Source organism: Vicugna pacos, chromosome 23 (assembly GCF_048564905.1).
Source record: "Vicugna pacos chromosome 23, VicPac4, whole genome shotgun sequence".
In the NCBI taxonomy this organism is placed as follows: Eukaryota; Metazoa; Chordata; class Mammalia; order Artiodactyla; family Camelidae; genus Vicugna; species Vicugna pacos.
This window is the reverse complement of record NC_133009.1, coordinates 3535011-3548856: the sequence shown is the minus strand read 5'-3', so window position 1 is coordinate 3548856 and position 13846 is coordinate 3535011.

Below are 13846 nucleotides of genomic sequence, written 5' to 3'. Positions count from 1 at the left end.
TACACTCAAATGTCTCTATTTGACCATGAATTTTTCTACTCAACAAAGTTTATTCTAATGTCTTCATTTTCTCCCAAAACATTTATTATATATATTCTTTACTTTGGATAAATAATTAAACTGGATGCCTGGAACTTTCCAGATTTTAGCACTGAAAGTGCTGCTTCTGGGAAATCCTCCAGTCAGGGGTAAATTGGGATGGCTGGTCACCTTTGACCTCTGGGATCACCTGGCTCCTGGTCAGCACAGGGAAGTTTTAGTAGGTAATTGTAGACTGAATTGAAGAGATGAGGAATGAAGCAACATCAAGGAATCTATGCTTCTTTCAGTTAGGGGTCAGCTCAGGTTGAGAGAGGAAAGGGATCTCCTGAAACTCTCTTTGAGGAAGCCACATAAAACTGGATACACTGGGTTATAGGCGGAAAGTTTGCCGTCACACTCACTGCTTTACCCAGCTTGTCTGGCTCTACTCTGAATCCTGTCTTAAACGCAGCATCCTTGTATTCTTGAGAAAAACTGAACTTACGCGGCAGGACATAAATAGCTAGAGAGAAAAATCTCGTTCAATATAGGCCAGAGAAAATCCAAACCCCCGCAGATCCCCACCCTGAGCCCTCACGCTGGAGGAGTTAACAGCATTACATCACCAGGGACTGCTCCCATTGGCTGATGGTACCTGAGGGACCAGAACACCTGCTCCTGGGACTAACTCTTTCCTTCCCTTGCTAAGCATCAGAAGCCTGGGCATCACAGACTAGAACAAAGGCCCTGGGCAAGGACAGCCTTTCAGAGGGGCACACCCTTCCAGGTCACTGCCTCAACATGCAAGTCAGAGTGAGCATGTCTGCGGGCCGGACACAGCAAGCCCAGGAGAGAACTCTCCTCCTGAGGAAGCCTAAGATGCTGGCTTGACTGGGAGTTGAAAGAGATCTCCAGTGAACTAAATGCGTTTGCTTTCTTCTCCCACTAGTCCTCTCAGAAAAGATTCTCATTCTAATAAGTTTTGACAAAAGCTGGCCAGGGGAGCAGGTGCCAATGAATCCAACCAGTCGCAGGCATTAGAGGCATCGTAGGCACCAGAGGATAGAGGTGTTGCCATGGGAACCAAGTGAAAGGTGCTTGGTGGTAGCTGGTTAGGAGGTTTGTTTTCTTGTTTAAGACAGAGCTGAGCAGCTGCAAGTCATGCTCTCTGTTTTCTACTGTAGCATCGGTGGGGAAATCCCCCTGCTCTTCATCTCCCCCATCCCGAGCCTTAAATAGGATTTGAGGAATTTAATTTCTCTGCTAACATGAATAATGCTTAAATATGAGGCACACCAAAATCCTTTGAAAAGGTATTTGCAGCAAATCAGGACAGTTCTAATCACAGAACTCTTTATGTTGGAGAGAAAATTGTTGCTTCAGGGTCAGGGTGGTGTTTTTCAGCGGGATTTGAAGACATCATTTTGAGCTGCAACACTCTTACCCTAGCTTGCATAAACATCTTTCCATCATGTGTTGTTTGGCAGTCATACTTCCAGTTTTTTGGACTAATATACCTTGGAAGGGACTGGAACATAGGACTGCTTAAAGAAAGGGATGGGATCTCTTATTTTTTCAGGTATTTCTGAAGTCTTCTAAAGACAATGAAAAAAGGGAAGAGGGACATTAAGAGTTGAAAAATGGTAATTATGCAGCAACAAGTATTATAATCGGAGCTACTATAATCTAGTCCTCTTCTAAGACAGTGGCAGACACAGCAGAGGGTCAAAATTAGGACTCTGGTGACCTGCCAGGCTGAGGGAGCAATGGAATCCTCTGGACCAGACAGACAGAGAAATAGTGGAGGGGATACAGGAGGTCTGAGATACAGGACACTGGAGGAGCAGGTCACGTGGATAAGATGCTCATATCCTGATAGTGGGTGAAGAGCATTTGCTTTTTGAAGCAAGACTAAGGGGGGTAACCAGCAGATGCCATAAGTTGGGTCATGACAGTGCCAAGCAAGTAGAAACATTATACCAAGCATGGAAGGACAGCACCACTGAGCTAGCAAAACTGGAGACTGGTTGCTGAAACTAGAATTCAGGCTTAGTTATAGAATCCGGACCAAGACTGGTTGCTAGCATCCATGCATAAGGGAAAAGTAGAACTAGCAACCTGTGTGTTGTAATGCTGAGTCACTGGGGCATGGACCCAGCATTCTTTGAATTGACCCCCAGTGTTATCTCTGTAAAGCAGGTTGTAATTAATGACAATTTGAAGGTGATTAGAGACACAAGAGAAAGATTCCTCATTTCAGGGATACTTCAAGTGCCCTGCATTCAAGTAACTTATAATTCTGTTGTGAAAAATAAGGCTTCATACACACAGGTTTCAGGAGAGCACAGTTATATACCACCCAGATATACAGGTCCTCAGCGCAGCAGAGAGAACAGAAGGTGGAGATTGGCATGGATTGGAATAAGTGGTGGGACTTGGACTCCTAGAAAAACCACCTTGCAGCCATTCATTTGCTCCTGAATTCAACAAATCTTTAATGAGTGCCTACTTTGGACAGGTGTTCCCTTAGATTCAAGGAATACATGTTGGACAAAACCATCATGCTCATTACCCTGAGGGAGATTATAGTCTAGTGTCATAAGTGTTCAGTATGTGTACATGAGTGTGACTGAATATGTGTATATTTTTATAGAAATGTAAGATTGATATTACAGAAAAAAGGAAAAACTAAACATGGCAGGTGAAATAATTTGAATATAGAGCAATTTTCACATAAAAGCAGCAATAATCTTTGTGAGTGTCAAGGAAGTTATTTTACAAAGCACTTTCGTAGGAATAAACTGGAAACACAGACTCCAGACCAAGAAATGACTGATTACTTTAAGCACGTTCTTCTAAATTGGGCATAGAGGCTGCATCTGGATTACAGCCCATCAGCCCATTATATAATGCACACTCTCTGTAGAGTGAAAAGCCAAGACTGGTGATTAAGTCAATGGCATATATGAATTTAGCATATTAGTCATGTCCTAAAGGAATTTTAAAGGATTTTAATGCAGTATACAAAATTTGTTTTTATGTGGGTATGTGGGGTCCAGAAGATTATTGTTAAAAATTAAAGGGTTCAGATTTTAGTCTTTACTAGTCATAGAGAAATCAAGAAAGAGAAATCAATTAAAAATGGTTAGAATAGTTGAACAGGCTTTTCTTCAAAGAAGAGGAATGGCCAATGAGCATAAGGAGAGATATTCAAAATCATTAGGCATCATGGAAATGTATATTAAAGCCACAATGAGATAACACTTCACACCCACTAGTATGATTAATAAAAATGCAAAACAAAACAAAAGACAATTAAGTATTAGAAAAGTTATGGAGAAATGGGAGCCCCCTACTTTGCTGGTTGAGATCGAAAATGGCACAGCCTCTTTGGGAAATAGTTTGATGGCTCCTGAAAATGCTAAATGTAGAGTTAACATGCAGCTGAGTAACTCCCCTCCACCATATTTACCCAGAGACACGAAACAGTTCTACCTCTATATTTGCACATGATCATAGCAGCATTATTGACAATAGCCCCAAAGTGAAACAATTCAAATAGGAATCAACTGGTGAACAGAAAAGAATGTGGTATATCCATACAAATAGAATGCTGTCAATTAAAGGGAGTGAAGCGCTGCTACGTACTACAACACGGATGAATCTCAAAAACATTATCCTAAGTGAAAAAAATCCAGACCATAAAAAGACTGCATATTGTATGATTCAGCTTACATGAAAAGTCTAGAACTGGGCAAATCTGTAAAAACAGAAAGTAGCTTTGTTGCCTCCGGGTGTGGTAATGGAAATGAAAATTAACTGTAAAGGGCACCAGAGATCTTTTTAGACGATGGAAAATGTCTTAAAACTGAAATGTTGTAATGGTTACACAACTCTGGAAGTGTATTAAAATTATTAAATTGTAGACTTAAAATTGAAAACTTTGGTCCTCCATCCAGGTGCTGTAATCGCTCACTAGATTCCAGAGCTCTTGTGAAGGTATTTTTGTCCATGGGTGATTGTCAAATCAGTGTTTCTGTTAGGACACAAGTGATGGAACCTCCTGCTCTACTGCTTTGCTGGTGTCACTCTCACATTTGCTTCTGTTAGTTATCTTTTCCCAAGAGTTGAGATTTTTCATGAGTCTATATATGCCAAGTAGTTCTGGATTGTATCCTGGACGTCTTTAATATTACATTCTGAGACGCTGTGTCTCATTGAAGTCCTTTGGGGAAATGATGTCTTGTGATTTTTATAGCACCTCTCAAAGAGTCATCGAAGCCTCCTGGACTGGGATGGGGTTAATTTACCAACATTTCTGGGCTCTGGGCAGAGTGACAGGTGACCTTCCAAGGTTCCAGAGAAGCCCGCAGGCAGAGACACAGATATCAGGCCAGCAACTGGAAGTTGGCCAGCATCTTTGAAATGCTTGAGTCCATGGAATACAATGGGTTCCAACAAGTCTGCTATGCTGTGACTTTATTTTGAGATATTAGTCTATTTCCACCCTCATTTATCCCTCCACCCCACGCCAGTCAAGTGACTTGATCTGTCTTTCAGCTATGCCATTTTCCTTTAGGAAGGAAATATACATGAATAGAAATTCTACGCCTTTCAAGATTTTGTATCCCCCATACTTAAGCTTTTTGGGCTTTAAAAACACAAACAAGTTGATTCAGCAAGAAGCAAGGGAAAGGCTGAAGGGTGAATGACAGAGAAAAGCAGGGATGAGAAAGAAGTTTACAGATCTCAATATTGGTGGGGCCAAGCACACACATGGAGATGTCCTAGAGACAAATAGGTGCCCAGAGAGCAGGGGCCTCGATAAGGTTCCTCAAGACTCAGGTTCATGGCAGAAGGGCAGTCACTTCTAAAGAAGCCATTCAGATGGGCAACTATAGGAAGCAATGATACATGAAACTTTTTTTAACTTTATATTGTTTTAAAAGAAGATGACTTGTTCAGAGCTCATTTGAATATTCATGTGTTTAAAATTTCAATGCACTGAATATCTGGGTGTATTTCAACATGAAAAGAATGCATACTCTGAACTGTGCTAAACATTTAACAATGTTATACCCAAATTACCTATTGTTTAATACTAAAAAAAAAAAAGCACAATGTAGCAGAAAACTAGAATATCAAAGACTGCTATTGCATTCTTTATGTATGATTCATGATCATTTGTTTCTTCCTTATGAATTGTTCCATTTCTTCTTTAATTGTATCATGAAGAAACTTCAGAACAATGTAGGGGGAAAAAAGGCAACTCCAAACAGTAGATTTCAATGTTTTAAAATTTTAAGAGAATTTCTTTGATATTTCATTACTAAGAATGATAGTTGCTGTGATATCTTAGAGTGACACTTGTCCAGCAAAAGAAATTCCTTTCCAGTCCTAGTTTGTTTGGAGGTTTTATTATGAATGAGTGTTGAAACTTTTCAAATGCCTTTCCTCCATCTATTAAGATGAATTAATGCAAGCATGTTATCTTCACTTTTAATCTGTTAGTATAATGAGGTATTCTAACAGCATTTCCTATGTTCAACCATCAAATTAGTTCTAGAATAAATTCAACCTGGTCATAAGTTGTTTTCACATGTCTGGAAATAGTTTGTGAATATTTAATTTAAAACTTGGAGACTATCTGATGATCTTGTTCCATGTTATCATTTAGTCTGGATGTGTTAACAAGGTCATACTAGATCAAAAATGGAGGTAACAGTGGTCCACATCTTTCTATCATCTGGGAAAAAAATGTGTATAAAACAAAGAGTATTCTTAAGAGGAGTATAAAAATACGCCAGGAAGGACATCTGGAAATGGTGTTTTTGAGGACATAATATGAAGTCCTAACACAACGTTTCTGATAGTACCAGGTTTTCTATTTTTTAAAAGTAAGCTTCAGTGATTTATACTCTTTGGGGGAAACTGACCATTTAATCTAAGCTTTCAACTTATTGTTACAAAATTGTTTAGAATATTGACATATGATTTTTTGGAGGGTGTAGCAGGTCCACATGAATGTCCTCTTTTTATCCCTAAAATTACTCATTTGTGCTCTTCTTTCTTTATTTTTTGAATGATTATTGTCAGCAATTTGTCTAATTTATTAAGCTCCATAAGACAGTAGCAACTGGTTTGGTTGGCCCTCTGTAGTAATCTCTGTTTTATACTTTATTATTTTCTACTCTTATCTTCATTATTCACTCTCCTCTTTCTTTGAGTTTACTGTCTTTTTCCCCTTTCCGTATTTGAAAGCATCCACCATTATTTTTTAATTATTTTAAAGTTATAAATATCTCTTCTGGCATCTCTTTAAATGAATCCCAACGTTTTTCGATGTATTATGGTTTTTTGTCATTCAGTTGAGATTATTTTTAATTTTCATTATGATTTTTGGTTTATGGTGGTGTTTTAATTTATGATTTATTTAATTTAATAAATTCTTTATTCTGTACGTGCAGGGATGTGTGTGTCTGACTACAGGTGTTTGCACATTTGCATATCTTTGTGGTTTAGGTCTAAAGGGAGCAGAATAGTGGGTTTGCTGTATGGAGTCATCCTCACGGGTTAGAAGATAATTCACTCGAAGTAAATAAAAGCAAATAGGATACCTTGGAAAGTTTATTGCCTTTCAAATGGGAAAAGATTGAGTTAATTATGACGTCAGATCATCACAAGATTTCTTGGGGTTATGGAGGAGAGGACATAACGTCTCCAAGCACCTGTTCTGCTCCCTAATCTTAGCTGGTGGCTGGTGAAAATTTAGCTCATCAGGGACTAAGGATGTGCAAATATACCAACTTAGATACACACTTATGCATACATTCATGCCTACCAAATACACAGTATCACTCAGACGCCTACACATACAGCTGTTAATTTGGAGTTTTCTGGGAAGTGGCAGTACATCTGCCCCAATAGCTGTGAAAGAAGAGCACTATACCAGTCCACACTGGAAAATACGTGGACTTTGATGAAAAGGATACACAATTTCAGCAGAATAAACGTCATGTGCCGACACACAAAGAGAAAGGAAAATGAAGCTAAGAGCTCATTATTTCTCAGTCGTGTGATTCAAAAAGAAAATTCTGAAATTCTCAGCATAAAACCCCCCTTGGGTTTCCCTATTGAAATAAGACAAATGATAATAGCCTGCATGATTTTCGTCCTTGGAAAATGGAAGTGAGGAAAATCTTAATGAGTCTTAATTGTGGGCGATGATGGTGAGAGGTGAGTGGCAGAGACCTTGCACGTGAAGTCATTCCTCCTGCTAGAAAATCTAAGGGCAAGGGCTAAAATTGAGGAGACTATTCTTATTTATTCTCGACAGTTAATTAGAAAACGAAGTAAATCTGTTTTAAAGAAACACACTCCCATTTTTTCCTCTAGTTAGCGGGAAGAAGAGGGGAGGAGAATTAGAGAAGCCAAGGTAAATAGAGAATCATCAGCATCTTTTTCTTTCAAATTCCAGGAGAAGAGGTCACAATCTTCCAGTGTTCCTTTGAAATGTCAAAACTCAACCTTAATAATACTGGCCTCACGCAGGCAGCTCTTCATACAAAAAAAAAAAGAGGCTAGAAAGCTGCCAATCAGATTTACTTCTGTCTGACTGAATGAATGTGCACAAGGGCAGGCAGAGCTTCTTTGTCGGGAGTGGAGGATGGAATTTAAAATATCTTTCACTTATTCAAGCTAACAGAAGAGGGGCAGTCATGGGAATTAGTGATTAGTGTAAATTATTGAACAATCTTTTGAAAATTTCATTCCAGAATGTCTGTGCACACTAAGGGTTAGATGGGCACAGAAAGACATGATATTTTATGAAACACGGACTACATTGATTACATTGAAGTAAATGTTGAGGGATGAGTTCATGTCCTTTGGGGACCTAGTTTGTAAATTAATAGCCAATAGTTATTTTCTGGGAAGATATCAATTGAGTGTGTGTTGATTGGAGCAAACCATAAGCTTTTCTAGACATAAAAAGCACTTTTCAATGCTGAGTGTTTTGTACATGATGTGGGCTGAATTGTGCCCCTCCAAAATTCACATGTTGAATTGCTAACTCTCAGTAGCTCAAAATGTTATTATATTTGGAGGTAGGATCTTTAAAGAGGTAATTAAGTTAAAACTAGGTCATTAGGGTTGGTCCTAATCCTATGACTAATCCAACATGAATGCTGTCTTTATAAGAAGAAGAAATTAGACACAGACACATTTAAATGGGGACTCCATGTGATGATGAATATTGAGCAATGTGCACTAAGAAATCAAAGTGAATATTGATAATATAAAAGAAAATTATAATAGAAATTCTAATTAAGCCTTCCTGATGCAATTCAAGAATAGTATGAAACTAAAAATTCTAAACCATCAAAACAAAGCTGTAAGAAAGATGTGAAAAACTAAAGTATACTTTGAATGTCTCCTTCATAGTGATGGAGAATAACGGTGCAGAAAAGCAAAATTAGAGATTTCAAGGTCCAACCACACATCTAATGCAACTGACTTCTTGCAAAGGGATCCAGGAACCTGAGCTTCTGTTAAGCTCACCTGTGATTCTGATGAGACTAATTGGCTGGCAGGCTTTTGGGAACCACTGACTCAGAGGACAGTTTCTGATGCTAGAAATAAACTTGCACGTTACCTGTCAATACCCAGGTTCCTCTCACCCACATTTCCAGATAATTGGATGTAAAGGCACTTCCTCTGCCTTAATTACAATTCCATTAGGTGGAGCCTCATGTAACACAATGAAAAAGACTTCTTAGAGGCTGATTCTGGAAGTGCTATGGACTTGGACTTTGATTTTTTTTATGAAAAATGTGAATTGGATTAAATGAACAATAATATCACCTGCAGCTTCAAATTTAAATGAATTTATAAAGCACCATACCTAGGAATGATGTTTAGGGAAATTGTGGAATTCTGTTCAGGAAATGATCAGAAACTCATGGCGTGGACCACTTGCCAATAGGTACCTGGAAGGGAGGCTGGACGCATGATATCATTTCTACAAGTTATATATTATTATGATATATTATTATATGTTTTATTGCATGTATATATTATTATATATTATTTTTCATATTCCTATAATGCTTTATTCATCTAAACACATAATAAGTACATGTATTTTTAAATAAGGCAGTGAGTCAACGAGAACAAAGCTCCTTGGGTGTACCTTGGGAAATACGAGATGAAATCGAATCAGAAATGAAATAGTTTAGTGCTACTATTGACAAGTAACCACTGACTGAGAGGTCAAATCTTAAATTTGAATGTCTAGAATAAATGAATCTAAACAGATTCCTCAGAAGGCTTGCTGAAAACAAAATCGAAAGGAAACAGTGACAAGGGGAACAGAGGGCAGACTGAATAAAGAGTGGAGTTGAAGTTTTATGATAATTTTGTAGTCTTAAAGTCATCAAATTTCAGGTTTGGAAGGGACCCTAAAGGTCATTCCTGCCAATCACACATCTAATTCTTGAAAACCCTAATTCTGCTCCCCTCCAGCGAGATGACTCACTAGTCACGCTGAAGACTTGACTTTTCCTCCATGGAAAGTTCTAACTGTAAAATGTTTCTTTTTAGCACTTTATCCTATCTGTCTGATATTTCCTCCCTTAGGATCTATTTTACATATGGACCTATGATGGCATAAGTCTTATAACTTTTCTATGTGACACACACACACACACACACACATACACACACTTCCACAGAATCTTCTGATCTTCTATTTAAAAGATCTTCTATATAAAAAAGATTTCTAATCTTCTCATATATTATTCAAATGGCATGGTCTTAATTCCTGATTTCCCCTCTCTAAACTTCCTTTAGGAGTTCATATTCTGGTAATGAGAATTGTTTGAAGACTGTAAAACAGGGGTAGATTAACATTATTCTTGTTCCTATGTTTTACTTAGATGACTGTTCCCCAACACCAGGGCAGATCTGTCTTTTGGTAGCCACTGTGATGACAAGTATACTGGGTAGTCAAAATAAACATAACCATAAAACATTTTTTGCCACTAATATCTAAAGTTCTCATGCAACAATATTCTGTATCTCAATATAAGCCATTCATGCAAATAACTCAGTGTAAAGCATTCTCAGACCACCAAAACCTTTCTTCAATGTTTGCATTAATCCAGTTACTAGCATCTATTTTTGATTTTATAATACAATACTTATTTAAGTAATTAGTTATGTAACTTCCATTTTTTGTAATTCACAAAAAAGACCTTGCCAAATGCCCTGTTAAAATACAGATATGTCAAAACTACCTGATTCACCCCATATAACAGACTAGCGGCAGAGAAAAATTTTGCCTTGCCTTTTTTTTTAACCCGTGGTGAATCCCACTGTCTTGAATGTTTCTAATGCTATGCACTCTCAAGCCACCTCTTTAATGCACCTTTATAAAAACATGCTGAAGTTTGATTAAAAAAAAAGTTGAGTAGTTGAAGAAATTACTCTTTTTTCTTTGCAAAATGATCTGTAATTTGAGCATTTCACTTCTCTATTTCATCTTTTATTTTCCAAAGTTCCTCAAAGAACATTGAGCACCTAATTTGACACTTTATTCAAGAGCCTGAAATATAATTAATCTTAGTCTTGAATTTATGTAGGGCGGCAAGATGTTTTACAAATTTTTTCCAGCAACTATGCAGACCTCACTGATGTTCATTCTACCTTCCCATGTCAGCAGAAAAGGCAAAAGTGAATACAAGTTGCTAAGTTCCACTTTGTCTCCAATATCCACTGATATTACATGATGAAAAAACATATATTCATATAGATAGCTTAGTTTTCATCTATCTCTCTGTCAATATTTCTGGAAAGCATTGCTTAGTGTTTGAATTTTTGCTCCAAACAGATTTTGAAGTTTGATTTGTCTTAGTCTTTATGGGAAAATTATCTCAAGAATTGCTGAAATGACCACACAATTGCTTTCTTTGACTAGGCGTACTCTGAGATAAATTCAGGCCAGCATCTGATTAATCACCAAACCACCTCTGACAGAAGGACACCAGTGGCTCACTGGGTCCCTCGGGACTTCAGTTAGTTCAGAACAAGGGTCTCCAAACACTCAAAGGGTCTGGAGATTTCTCTTTTCCCAACATCTATTTGTTAAAGGTTACCTTGGGGAAAGTAAAGAAGAAGATAAAAGTGTGTAACTCTGACTGTAGGGTAAGATCCTTCCTCAAAGGAACTTAAGTCTAATTTTAATTCAAGGAGCTCTGGATCTGTGAACTGACTCTGGACTGAAAACTGGATAAAGGGCCATTATTCTCTATCACGTGAGCTTGATTCAGGATGCTGGTCAGCAGACAGAGGTTTCTGGTTATACCAGCTGTCTCAGTCAGTGTAGGCTACCATGACAAAACATCAAGTTGGGTGGCTCAAACAACAAACATGTACTCCTCACAATTCTGAAGGCTGGAAGTCTCAGATCAAGGTGCCACTGGGTTCGGTGTCTGAAGAGAGCCTGCTTCCTGGTTCATAGTTCCTGGTCTTCCTGTCATGTCCACACATGGTGGAGAGGAGAGTGAGGAAGCAAGCTCTCCTCTGACTCTCATAAGAGCATCCATCTCATTTATGAGGGCTCTAACCTCATGACTTCATCTAATTCTAATCATCTCCTAAAGGCCCCATCTTTTAATACCATCACATTGAGGGGTAGGATCTCAACATGTGAATTTGGGGGAGAGACAAACTTTCAGTCTACAACACAAATCAAGGAGGCAGTAAATGGCATGCCCATTTATTTTGGTTTTGGGAACCTCGTCAAGTAGCCATTTCAAATGGACAAAGCCACTTTGATAACTCCTTCTGACCTTTGATTTTTTTTTATATCACCCAGACCCACCCGGTGCTGACACTTGGTTTTAGCCTTCCAGGGTGCCCTCAGATCCACTGAGCTCAAATCCATGGCTGGACTTCTCACATTTATCCCGTCCACAGCAGGTGGCTAATTGTTGGTTCACAAACTCAGGAATTTCCTGGGTGAAATCTGAAATGGGTGCCTCTGTACAAGGAGGGCAATAGAAAACCTAAGAAAGAGGCAGACCACTCCAGACTGACAGGTGGTAGTTGTAATAAACAGGGGAACTTCCATACGCAGCTTGTCTTGGGTGACAAAAGATGAGCAGGTCTCTCAACTGCCCAGTGGAACCGAAAGAGTTTATACAGTGGCCTTAATGGGGTTCAGTCACAGACACCATCCAGATGACCTTAAGAACACATTGCTCTCTCAAGGCTGCATCCTTGAACCTGGGTTCCACTGTGAGAACCCAAGGCAGAACGTTCATGCTAACAGTTGAAGGCCAGATGGACTCCCTAACTAAGACTTCCAATTGAAGAACGCTGTTAGCATTATACTACCAAGTTGTAGGCAATTAAAAATGAAAAGATATATGTATTTATGGTCTGACTGTTTATAAGTTGTGTGTGTGAAAGAGAAAGAGAAAGACAGGGAGAGGGGAAAGAAGAGAGAGGGGGCCGGGGGGAGAGAGAGGGGGTGAGGGGAGAGAGAGAACCTCAAAAAATACAGCAAAATAACAGCCTTGTTTTTATTTGTTTCTCAAATTAGGGCCTCAATTAAAACATCACAAATTGTCTGAGGACCGCTCCAGGAAAGATTAATGCAAGAGTGAGGCATCCTACCTTTTATCTCAATTGTGTGACAGAAGTCTTGCAAAGTTGAAAAGCTGCTAATTTAGTAGTCAACGGTGTCAAATAAAATTTCTAAACTGTATGTCTATAAAAGAACATCTTAGCAATAAGGCACAGCAAATATGCTTCAAAACAGTGCAGTCAGCAAATCTGTTTCAGGTTTTGAAATATCTAGCAATGACATTTATTAGAAAGAAACTATAATATATCAGTGATATAAAAAGCTGTCTCTTCATCAGCATTGCTTTATTATAGGCACTAATTTTGTACAAAATCCTTTAGATTCTTTGCAAAACACCTGCTGAACTTAAAGAAATATGGTGAGTGCTTGCACAGAGACAGATGCAGCTTAATCACATAATACTGAATTTGACTTTGTGGTGCTTAACAATAAACGAACCGAGCATACCAGTACAGAAGGCTTAAATCTTCCTCAAATTTGTATAAAGTTTTCAGTGAATATACTGTTTGTGCTGATTCCTTCTTCATCAAATTTGAGACTATAAACAAATAGCAATTATAAGAATCCTATTAAGGCTGAATTTTTAAAATTAAATTAGACCACATCCAAGACTATGGTCTGAAATTACACTCCCTTCTCCCAACCCCCTTTCTCCCCCCAACTTCTGTATTCCTAGCTGGCTGCTTTCTGAATACTTCTCCCTTTGTAGTTTCCATCCGTGCATCCATCCATTCATCCATTCATCCTACCCTGTTTATTCTATCAGATTACTTGAAAATTTCATGTTACAGATGAATCTGCTTCAAGGTCAGGTATGATGGCATTACGGCTCCATAAAGGATGGAAACAGAATAAGAAAGACTGTTCTCTCATTCTCTCTTCTGCCGCACACGATTACTTTTATATGTTGATTGATTTTGGGTGGTAGGTTAAGTGGATTTCAATGAATCTCACTCACCCAGTGTTGACCAGATTAAGATTCAAAATTGTTTACCCATATCACCTTCTCTCTCCTCTCTTCCCAATCTAACTTATATGTTCAGAAGACACTGCATTTGTACATATATGCTGCAGTCTCTACGTGTGCCTACGTGTATCCACGTTCCCTAGTGGATTAACTATTCTGTCTTCATTGATTCTTATTTGCATTGTAATGTTAAATAATGGTACTTTAAT